This window comes from Macaca thibetana, chromosome 3 (genome assembly GCF_024542745.1).
Source record: "Macaca thibetana thibetana isolate TM-01 chromosome 3, ASM2454274v1, whole genome shotgun sequence".
NCBI lineage: Eukaryota > Metazoa > Chordata > Mammalia > Primates > Cercopithecidae > Macaca > Macaca thibetana.
The window spans coordinates 153,575,597-153,587,851 of record NC_065580.1 but is presented as its reverse complement, the minus strand read 5'-3'; positions in this window follow the sequence as shown (position 1 = coordinate 153,587,851).

Sequence of the window (12,255 nt, the reverse complement as noted above, 5' to 3'; positions counted from 1 at the left end):
CCTGGGCAACACAGTGAGACCCCCGTCTCTATAAAAAAAAATTAAAATTACCCAGGTGTGATGGCATACACCTGTAGTGCCAGCTACTTGGGCGGCTGAGGTGGGAGGATCACTGGAGCCAAGAAGTTCAAGGCTGCAGTGAGCTATGATTGTGGTACTGCACGCCAGCCTGCATGACAGAGTGAGACCCTGTCTCTAAAAAAGAAAAAAACAAACAAAAAAATAAAGAAAAGAAAAATCCAACTCCAACAGAACAAGACCAAAGCTAGATATCCTCCTGTTTCCCCAACTTCCCTCTGCGATGGCCTCCCTCTAGAACTTTCTGTCCTCTTGGAAAGTGGCCTTCACTTGAGTTCGGCAACATTTATTGGACATGGCACTTATTTGGTCCAGACACTGGGGACGTAAAGAACACAGCCTGGTGGGGGCACAAGGTAGAGAAACCATGAGGCCACGCTGGCCCTCCCAGTCTGCTGGCCCCAACCTCCCCTCCAAGTGACACCCTGACGGTGCACATCCTATCCCTCTGCCCAGAAGCCCCTCTTCCCACCACAGCTCCTTCTCTGACTCCTTGGCAGAGCGTGTGTGTCCTTCCAAGTCCAGCTCAGACATCACCCCAACTGCCAGAGCCTCTTCGTACCAAAAGTGTCCCCTCTGCATCTGTGCTTCACTCCAAGCCCCAAAATCCTTCCATTATGGCCAGCATCTACCATCAACTGCCCAATTCAAACCCCAGCCACTCTTTCTAAAATTTAACCTCAAAATCTGTGTCCTCATCTACAGAATAATAATGGTTGCTAAGCTGAACATCTGTATTCAACTGAACTTGAGTATGTGTATAGGGAGGCGCACGTGAGACCATTCAGATAACAGGCCATGTGTGGTACATGCACACACTAGCGCTTAGAAAACATCTGCTGAATATTCTGATGACTGGTTTGAGTTCAACCCCCTGAGCTGTGGATCCCTGAATCTGTAGGGTCTGACCCAGGGCCAGAGCACAGAGGTTCTGATATTGATCTGTCACACTCACTGTGCCCAGCATTTTGGAGAACGCTGCCGGGGAGGAGGAGGGGGACTGCCCTGTGGAGAGCTGGGTCGCTGCCGCATGTGCTTACTGGCTTGTGCATTTCGTTCCTCAGGTTGTTTGGGCTCGATAAGTGTAAATTATGTAGCAAGTGCACGAATGATCAGGAATACATACTTTGACCTGCACTGGGGCAGGAACAGGACTTCCTCCTGGACCTGGCTTCCACCAGAGCAGAGCCCAAGGCAGGGCTCCTCCTATGCAGAAAGCTCTGTTGTGGTTTTTAGAAACCACCCCCAGGAAGAGGAATGGCCAGGGGAGCAGAAAGGAGGAAATGTCAGCCCCAAAGTTGCATTCTTGAGTTGGTCTCCTCTGTGGACAACTGAGGCTCTGTCCCTCAGGGACCCTCTGAGGAGCTGGGGAGAATGGAGCTTGTCTGCACATGCTCTGCTCATAGGAGTACTGGCCTGGTATGGTCCTGGTATCCTACCCTGCCCGATCTGAGAAGCCCAGGAGAGGGCAAACGGGGCTGTTGGTGATACCTGCATACAGCAGTGGCTGGCGCAAAGATAGGCCTGGAAGCTGTGAGGAGGTATAAGAAGTGTCCAGTGCCCAGACCCATCACTCCACAAGAGACAGGCCTGTTGGTGTCATGTGGAGAAAGACCCTAGGGCTCCAAGCTCTCAGGGTGCCTGACCAAAGACTCTGCAAGACCCTTGTCGGCCTGTCACCCAGTGGGCGCTCTCTAGAGGACAGAGGGGTAAATGGCAGAGACACCTGAGGAACAGGCTTCCATGCCGCCACAGAGCACCAGGTAAACTCCAGACAAGTTCACACTGTGAGGCCCAGGCCCAAGGGGCAGGGGACAGGAGGGGCCCCATGCCTTGTTGCAGGGGAAATCTGCTGCCCTGGCCCAGCCTCTCTGGGGACACTGCATCAGGACAGGCTCACCCTGGTGGTGTCGCTTGCCTCCAGCGTGCAGTGTCTGCAGGAACATCTGAGTCCCTGGCTAGAACCCCTCGTCCTGCCTCTCGAGGGCTCAGGGTGTGCTATGGAAATGCAGATGAATTCTAACAGGATCCCAAGCTAAATGCAATCAGGGAGAAATGAAAACTTGGGCAAAACATGTCACATGTCCCAAGGTCAAAGGTGAACACTGTTTGTGACTATCGCACATCACTTCAGCTCTCTGTCACAGCCCTGCCTCGCCCCAGTATACCGCTCTGATAGTTAAGTGATGTTTTAAGTACAAAAAACTGTCACACCTGGCAGGTGAGGGGCCCTGGAAACCTGAGCTGCTGGGAAAACATGCTCCCCTCCTCCGTGAAGAGGACACAAGCCCACACCCCTAAGCCACTGTCATGGGGCTACTCTGATGGGGCTTCAGGATGTGCCCCAGCCTGGAAGGAGCTTGCTGAATCTCGCCTCTGAATGGCCACGTCCTGAGCTGGAGCACCTGAAGACAGCTATGGCGCCCAGAGGCCTGGGAGCTGTGGGGTAGCCTGGCCCCACTGCAGGTGGCAGATCTGGGAGCCACAAGAAATGCTCTGCTATTTCGTACAATGCATTCTTCAGAAGCTGGTGCAATAGAGTTTAATCAACTTCCTCTGAAAGAGACTATATTACATGGAGATTTGTAATAAAGAGAAATAACTTGAACTTTGGTTTGTTTGTTGTTCTTGGTGTGCACATTCATAAATCCCTAAAAACCCCGAAGCACAAGCGCTGCCTCTGCCTCTCCTGCTCTCTGCTTGGTGGTCAGGCCACTCCATGCTGCAGACGAGCTCAGGCCTATGTGGCCTGGAACCATCTCTTCTACATGAGGCAAGGACGGGAGCTCTGCCCCCACCCACAAGCACATGGAGAGGGAGAGGGAGCCCCCTGCCTGAGCAGCAGAGACCCCGGGAAGGAGGCCAAGCCCTCCTCACACAGGAGGTCTCCAGCTGCCCTCTGAGGTGAGGGCTGTCTCTCCCAAACAGCACAAAGTGCAGCCCAGACCAGAATGTTTCGGAAGGACTCAGAAACAAGAAAGTATGTGCTGAATAAGGGCAGGGTCTGCAAAACACAGGGAAGAGAAGCCACCTTGCAGCCTGGAGTGTGGGCTGTGCAAACCCTGCCGGCTGCAGCCTGCCCTCCCAGGCTGGGGATTAACACGGGAGCAGACGGCTTGGCTCAGAACCAAGTGTGACTAATTGAGAGGACAAACAGGAAGGCTTTTCACCTGCCCAGACCTCATTCAGGGTTTCCTACGAGACGATAGCATCAGGAGCCCTGGCGAGTACAGGCAGTTTTGTTCCTTGCTCTGAGTCTCTTGTGCTGATGACGTCAAAGGGGCCTAAGACAGTGTCCCCAAACCTGGACAGAGTGCGGAGGAGAAAGAAGGCTGGTGAGCAAGCGTTTGGCCTTGAAGACCAGATCGCTCATCCCAAAGCCTGCGTCCCTGGCCTGGGAGCGGGGTTTACTGATTCCCCTTGTGATTCTAGCTCCTTTAACCTTCAGACGGAGCTTTTCTTCTGGTAATTTCCCAGGAAGGGGATTTTCTCCCAGCACAGCAGAGAAAACAGGATTAAGCAAGGGGCTTTGGATCCTAAGACAGCCTCCGGAGCTGGCAGGAGAGCATGGTGGCTTCTGCATTGAGCCAGACCTCCACCCAGGTTTCCAGTGACAAGGTGGTTGGGTTTTAAGAGAGAAATGTACATCTGATGAACATTCCACTCCCATAAGCAGACAGCTTCAGGTTTGTCCTGCAGGACCCAGAGGTCTCTGACCCCTGACACATCTACACTTGACCTGTAGCCAAAAACAGTTAAAAAGATTTATACAGCCCTAGAAACCTGGCCCTGTCTTCAATGCCCACAGGGTAAAATGTATCCTCTGGGCTCATGGGAGGGATGCAGTCACAGCGCCCTCCTGTCCCCTCATACACAGGGGTGCAGAGCCAGAAGCAAATGGGAGAGAAACATTCCCCTAAACCCTAGTTCCAGCCCACACTGCCAAAAGCCGACTCCCCCTTAGAAAACCTTAGTATGCCTGTCAGCCAGATTCCTGAGGGTTGAGGCAGAGGTGTAGCGAGGGGAGCCTGCCGGACTAGAGTCAAGACGCAGGTATGTTTAGCATGGGAAGGAAGGTATGGCAGTCCCCACACACGGAGACGCAGACACAGAGAGAGATATGCACACAGAGACACACAGAAACATACAGACAGGACACAGAAACAACATTCAGACAGTCATGCAGACATACATGCACACATACATGCAGACTCATACAGATAGGCACACACACAGGCACAGTCACACACACAGACACATACACACAGAGACACACACACAGATCTGTGGCCATCTCCACTGAATTGCCAGGAACATCACTGAAACAACTTAAACTCTGTCCACACCTGATTCAGGCAATAAGTGTCTGTGGGTCAGGGCCGGGGTTGTGGGTGGATCCCACCACGGTGTGACTGTGGGGAGAGTCCAGGGCAGCTCAGCAGCCTCCAGGGAAGGACACAGCCCAGGAGATGTGCTAGGGGAGTCTGGGGCCCTGGCGGGTGACTTGGACAGGTAGTGAAAGCACACCCAAGGAATACTGGGGCCCAGCCAGTTGAGTGGCAGGGGCTCTAGCCAGCCTGGGCATGGGTGCCTTTTCCACCCAGGGTAAACCGCAGCCACAGGGGCAGGGGTCCCCGAGGAGAAAGCGGCACAAGGAAGGGCTCTCAAGGCACCTTCTTGAAGACCAGGAAGACTTTGTGAAAGAAAATAAATCTCGGGACCCCAAAATCACTAAGCCAAAGGGAAAAGTCAAGCTGGTGTAAACCAAAAATAAAATTCTAAGTCCCCTGACCAGAACGGACCCCTCCTCTCAGCAAGGGCATTTCAAAGCTAACCTGAAAAACTTGTTCAGGCCATGATGAGAAGGGAAGTCAGGCATGACTCATTATACCCTCTTCCCTTTTGGAATTACTGCTAGAACAGGGTCTTTAAGTCTGATAAGAAACATTTACAATCTATTGTCTTGGAAGCCTGCTACCTGGAGGCTTCACCTAGGGTCTCCACAAACCCTTATCTTAACCCAGACATTCCTAAGTCTTTAAACAATAACTTAACTCTTCCAACCAACTGCCAATCAGAAAAGCTTTGAATCTACCTAAGACCTGGAAGCCCCCACCTTCCAGTTGTCCCACTTTTCCAGACAGAACCAAAGTACATTTACATGTACTTGATGTCTCATGTCTCCCTAAAATGTACAAGCTGTACCCCATCTACCTTGGATACATGATCTTAGAGCCTCCTGGGGTTGTGTCACGGGCCACTGGTCACTCATATTTGGCTCAGAATAAATCTATTCAAATATTTTAGATAGTTTGACTCTTTTAGTCGACACTGGAACTGCGTCAGGTCTCCCATTTTATTCCTAAATGAGATAGCTACAAAGATAAAAAAAAAAAAAAAAGCTACATACCTCCTTCACAATTTGCCTCAAGATCTATACCCTAAAACAGTTCTGTTGATTTTCACCCTGGCAATGTCAATTGGTAAGTTATCTTCACAGGTGTGGGACAAAGGACAGGACTCAAAGTCATCCCTCTGGTCACATGAGACAAATGCATATCTGATGGCTTCCTCTGCCCTATTGTTTATGTATAAAAATGCAGATTTGGCCTGGCACAGTTGTTCACACCTGTAATCCCAGCACTTTGGGAAGCTGAGGCGGGTGGATCCCCTGAGGTGAGGAGTTCGAGACCAGCTTGGCTAACATGTTGAGACCTGTGTCTACTAAAAATATTTTTAAAATTAGCTGGGCATGGTGGTGCGTGCCTGTAATCCCAACTACTCAGGAGGCTGAGGCAGGAGAATCACTTGAACCCAGGAGGCAGAAGCTGCAGTGAGCCGAGATTGTGCCACTGCACTCCAGCCTGGGCAACAACAGTGTAAAACTCCATCTCCAAAAAAAAAAAAAAAAAAAAGTGCAGATTCACTGAGCCAGACTTAGGCATAAGTGATTATTCCTCTACCTGCCTCTCACATGTAAATTGTATATTCAGTGAAAGGCTGATCAAAGACCCAAAAGAATGCAACCTTCTGTCTCTTGTTTACCTATGCTCTGGAATGCCCTCCCACTCCTCCCAGCTTCCAGTCTCCCATCTTTCTGGACTGAACCAATGTACATCTTACACACATTGACTGATGACTCATATCTCTCTAAAATGTATAAAAGCAAGATGTGGCCCGACCACCTTGGACGCATGTCATCAGGACCTCCCAGGGCTGTGTCACGGGTTCATCCTTAACCTTGGCAAAATTAGCTTTCTCAATTGATTGAGGCAAGTCTCAGATACTTTTGGGTTCACAACCTGATGAGAGAACAGAAAGGCCCCAGTCTGCTGATTGCCACCCTCAACATAGCACACCCACATGCCCCTAAATACAGCACACATACCCCAACACAGCACACACACAGGCTACTGCTCCAAGCAGCAGAATAGCTCATGGAACATTCAGGTGCTGCCTCCCTGTCCTGGGCTCAGGACCAAACCAAAACTACCTCGAAGATACCTAAGCCAACACATGCACCCCCAGCCCCTTTACAATGAGTTTCACAGAACCTTAGGTACACAGAGGTAAGAAACTTCATCCAAATGTGAGAAAACAGCCTTCTACTCTCATAATTGAAGGAAGTGTGCTCAAATGCCAAAGTGTAGCACTAAGTTTCTGGAAAACTTACTTCCCTGGCTGAGGGTGGTGGAGGGAAGGACACTGATTCATCAAGAAGAGGAAAATGTTCCAAGTACAGTGTATAAAAAGTAAGCATGCGATATATTTTTTAAGAATTTCCATTAAAATGGTTCTTTCAAAAAACAGCTCTGATGCCTAAGCGGTGAGCTTCAGCTCCCAGGAAAAATGCACACTTTGTGAATTGTATGCTCACTCCACTCTGTCCTTAAGTAATCTTAACCTCGTCTAAGTTTCAGATGCCTCTTTATTTCTCTTCTATCAGTATTTGGATTTAAAAAAAAAAAAAAAAAGAACAGAGCAGAAGCACCTGCTATTGCAAGGTATGCTCTTACCCACCCCTCTCCCCACCCGCTCTGGCTTGGTCATGTCAGCCCTGGGCTGCAACCACCCACCTGCCCAGAGCAGGGGACATCTCGAAGGGAGAGGTCCTGTTAACTCTAAGCCTAGTGATGTCCTGTGCTGGCTTTCTGGCCTAGAGCAGGGAGGAGAATTTGTCCTGCTCCTGCCCTAGTTTGTCTCAGCTCTGTGGAATCTAAAAGAAAGGCTGAAAGAGAGGACTACTCAATGATTCTAAGCAAGGTAAGACAGGTTGTAGTGATCCCTGAGCATGCAGTTCATGGAGACAGGAATGATAATTTTATCATTCCTGCTGTAGATACTGAACAGAACCTTTTAAAAATCAAGGCTTTTGATACTGATAATTAATCTCTGTCTCTCCCTTTTTTTCTTTTTTCTTTTTTTTTTTTTTTTGAGACGGAGTCTCGCTCTGTCGCCCAGGCTGGAGTGCAGTGGCGCGATCTCGGCTCACTGCAAGCTCCGCCTCCCGGGTTCACGCCATTCTCCTGCCTCAGCCTCCCGAGTAGCTGGGACTACAGGCGCCCACAACCGCGCCCGGCTAATTTTTTTTTTTTTTTGTATTTTTAGTAGAGACGGGGTTTCACCGTGGTCTCGATCTCCTGACCTTGTGATCCGCCCACCTCGGCCTCCCAAAGTGCTGGGATTACAGGCGTGAGCCACCGCGCCCGGCCTCTCCCTTTTTTTCTGAGATGAAGTCTTGCTCTGTTGCCCAGGCTGAAGTTCAGTACTGTGATCTCAGCTCACTGCCACCTCTGCCTCCACAGTGCAAGCGATTCTCCTGCCTCTGCCTCCTGAGTAGCTGGCACAACAGGCATATGCCACCATGCCCACCTAATTTTTGCATTTTTAGTAGAGATGGGGTTTCCCCTTGTTGGCCAGGCTGGTTTTGGACTCCTGGCCTCAAGTGATTCACCAGCATCAGCCTCCCAAAGTGCTGGGATGACAGGCGTGAGCCACCGCACCTGGCCAACTCTCCCTCTTCTTTCTAAATGTTCCTGTGTGATCAGGCAGCCACAAGAACCTGTCATGTATCAGCACATCTTGTCTCAACACCAGCCTGGTGGGGAGCAAGGGTTACTGCCCCCCATCACATCATCTACTCCCCATTCTGTTCCCTCCCTCTTGACCCCATGGGCCTGCTGGTGAAAACGGAGCAGCACACTGGCCAGAGTGGCTGCAGACCCTCTGCCAGGGGGTGAAGCAGCTCATCGCCAGAACTGCAAATGCCCAGGCGCAGGACAGACACTGGCCTGGAGGCAAAGGACCCTAGATAAGGTTATGGGCCCAGGGAAAGGGAGGTGACACCAAGAGGCGCAGATCTAACCGCATCCTGTCACTCGAGTCCAGTGTCCTCACCTGCAGTGTGTGGCTGGTGATGCCGACCTCACGGGATGGCTGTGAGGACTGACTGAACTGAAGGATATCAGGCAGAGGTTCTGAACTGCCACCAGGAAGCCAATGCTTTGTTTTCAGCTATGGGACTGCCGTTAATGTGGGACGCCTTACAGTATCGTAGACATCATTAAATGCTTTCAATGTTCCAGTGCCTGGTTATGTGCCTGGTACTACACTAAGCCACACAAATTCCACAAGCCCAGGGCAAAGGGCTCCTTATCAAAAAGTAAATGATCCTGAGGGGAATCCCACAAACCCCCAGAAATTGCAGATGAAACATCAGATAAGCATGTCCATATATTTTTGTATAGAGAAGGTTTCTCAGATTCTCTGAGTGGCCCATGACCCTATAACAGCTAAGAACCACAGTTCTAGGGCTTATGATCCAAAAAGAGAGTAGGTACGAGTCATGGCCAGAAGAAAGGATGCTGGTGCCAGTGACTGAGCATGAAGGCACGGGATGGCAGAGGAGATGCTTTCCTCCCCGGTGGGCAGGTGGCAGGCCCCACTCCAGCAGGGACCTATCACCTTCACGTCAGCCCACGCTATGCAGGACCAAGTGTGTGTATGGCAGCTGGGCACAGTGTCCAGTGAGAACGTGCACACTTGGGCCTCAGATCTGGGTGTGGCTGGAGTCTGTGGGGAGAGTGAAAGCTTTACCCTGGGGAGGCACGTTTGGAAACAAACTCACTTCAGCAGTCTCCAGGACTTTTGCCATTTGAGGTGTTAGGGGTCAGGAGGGTAGCAATGACTAGAGGCTGACAGTGTGGTCATCGGACAATCTTAAGAGCAGATTCTACTTTTTTAAATTTTTTTTTATTTTTTACATTTTTAAGTGTGAATCAGAGGCTGCTCCTGCCCCAGGCCCTATAGCCATTGCACAGAGCAAGGCGAGAGGTCTCCCAACCCGCACCCGAGCACTCTCTGCTGCCCTTCAAACATACACCAAGCCCACATTTACAGGGCCTCTGCACTTCTTCCCAAAGCCTGCACTGCTCTCAGACATCGAAACAGTAATATTTTGCATAATACCAATTACTCTGAAAAGTTGGGCTGCAAGTATGACTTCGATTAAAAAAGACTATGTGAGTGGGAGTCATTTTTTCCAGCTAACAGTCATTTTGTGCTGAGTATGATCCAAGAGCATTAAACACCCATTTATGGTGGGAAAAGCAGCAACTTAGGGAGCTCCACTGGAACAATATAAAATCCTATAATAAAGGCTATTCATGGCCGGGTGCAGTAGCTCATGCCCATAATCCCAGCACTTTGGGGAGCTGAGGCAGGTGGGTCACTTGAGTCCAGGAGTTAGAGACCAGCCTGGACAACATGGTGAAATCCCATCTCCCCCCAAAAATACAGAAAATTAGCCAGGTATTGTGGCACACACCTAGAGTCCCAGCTGCTCTGGAGGCTGAGGCAGGAGATCACTTGAGCCCAGGAGGCAGAGGCTGCATTGAGCCGAGATCACTCCACTGCACTCCAGCCTTGGTGACAGAATGAGATCCTATCTCAAAAAAAAAAAAAAAAAAAAAAAGGCTATTCATGAAACCAAATAATTTAAAAATATGGCGAGCATATGAGCATAGTATTCATAAGTGTTTGAGTTTTGAAAATCACATTTGTAATAACATTTTCAAATAGTAATTATAAAATTCAGCAAGTGGTGGTGAGAAAACTGAAATATCCACATGTAAAAGAATGATGCTAGACCCTTAGCTTAATGGTATGTAACAATTGACTCAAAATGGATCAAAGATCTAAAATGAAGAGATAAAACTACAAAATGAAGAAAAAAACACAGGAGAAAATTCTTGTGACCAAATCATTTGATAATGACTTCTTGGATATGACACCAAAAGGTAGGCAATAAAAGAAAAAAATCAATAAACTAGACTTAACCAAAATGAACTCTTGCACATCAAAGGACACTATTAATAGAATGCAGAAGCCCAGAAAATGGGAGTTAATACCTGCAAATCCCACATCTGATAAGGCGTTCGCTTCTGTAACTCAACAACAGAAAGCAAACAATCCAACTCAAAAATGGGCAAAGGCCTTGAATAGACTTTTCTCCAAAGAAGAGATACAAACGGCCAATAAGTACAAGGAAAGATGCTCAACATTATTCATCATTAGGGAAATGCAAATGAAAACCTCAATAAGATGCATTTCACACCCATTATCAATGGCTATTATCAATAAAACAGAAAATAACAAATGTTGATGAACACGTGGAGAAACCGGAGCCCTCGAGCACTGCTGCTGGTGGGGATGGAAAGTGGTGCGGCTGCTGTGGAAAGCAGGTGGCAGTTCCTCAGAGAGTTACACAAAGAACTACCATGTGATTCAGCAATTTCACTCCTAAGTACACACCCCAAAAGATTAAAAGCAGAAATTCAAACAGATACCTGTACCCCAGTGTTCACAGCAATACTATTCACAACAGCCAAAAGGTGAAAACAAGCCAAGGGTCCCTCAACAGATGGATATATGAACGACAGGTGCTGCGTCCACACACTGGATGATACAGCCGTAAGAGGGAATGAGTTCTGACACACACTACAACACGGGTGAACCTTGAGGACACGATGCTAAGTGAAATATGCCAGACCCAAAAGAACACAGATCGTATGACTCCACTTCTATGAGGTGCGTGGAGTAGTCAAATGCATGGAGACAGAGAAGAGCAGATACTAGGGGCCAGGGGAGAAAGGTTTAGGGAACGGGTTGTTATATAATGGGTACAGAGTTTCTGTTTGGAATGAAGAAAAGTTTCAGAAACAGATAATGGTAATGATTATAAAACACTGTGACATATTTAATGCCACTGATTCTTCACTTTAAAATGGTTAAAACATAAATTTTATGTTAGGCATACTTAACAATTTTAAAACTTTTTAAATTACAAATTAAAAAGGACAGTAACAACAGTTTTCATTTTGTAGCATGCACTAATTAGCACATTCAAAGACTCCGATTTCTTATTCTACATCTGGAGATAAATTTAAATGTGTGCGTTCTCAGAGCAGAGAGGCAGCCATAGCTCTTAAAGAGAGAGTTTGTGAAGACAGAGGTGTACAGTTATCTCTTGCCCTTCTTACCTGAGCCTGGACTCAAAAAGCATCCAAAGACCCTGCAATGCCCTACAGGATGCCACATCCTACACTGTATCAGGGTCTTTACTCAGGATCCTACACTAGCTGGAGAAGTTCTGAGGCATTCTCAGCATCTATGCCATGGAAGACAGCAAAGCAAACTTCAGGACTTCTCAGAAAATTAGTAAGTCTGCAAAAGTTTTTATCAACCTTTTCCATTTATATTAATGTGTGGCAAAATAGCTAATGGCAGGTCCAGCCAAATCAATGGAATGAGCAGGCACATTTACAAGCTTTATTCAAAAACTCTGTAAACCAAAAATACAATTCTAAGTCCCTCAACCATCCAAATGGACCCCTCCTCTCAGCCAAGGGCATTCCAAAGTTGGCCTGAAAAACTAGTTTAGGCCGTGATGGGACGTGGAGGTCAGACAAGCCTCATTATGTCATGATGGGAAGTGGAGGTCAGACATGCCTCATTATGCCCTCCGCCCTCTGGAATCCAGGTACAACTGACTGGTATAAACATTAAAACAGAGATCTTGAGACTTTTTGTTGCAATAAGACACCAAATTCTAGCCTGACTCTAGTATAGCATCACATGACAGATACCAGGCCCTGAAAGAAATCAAAATATTTTACC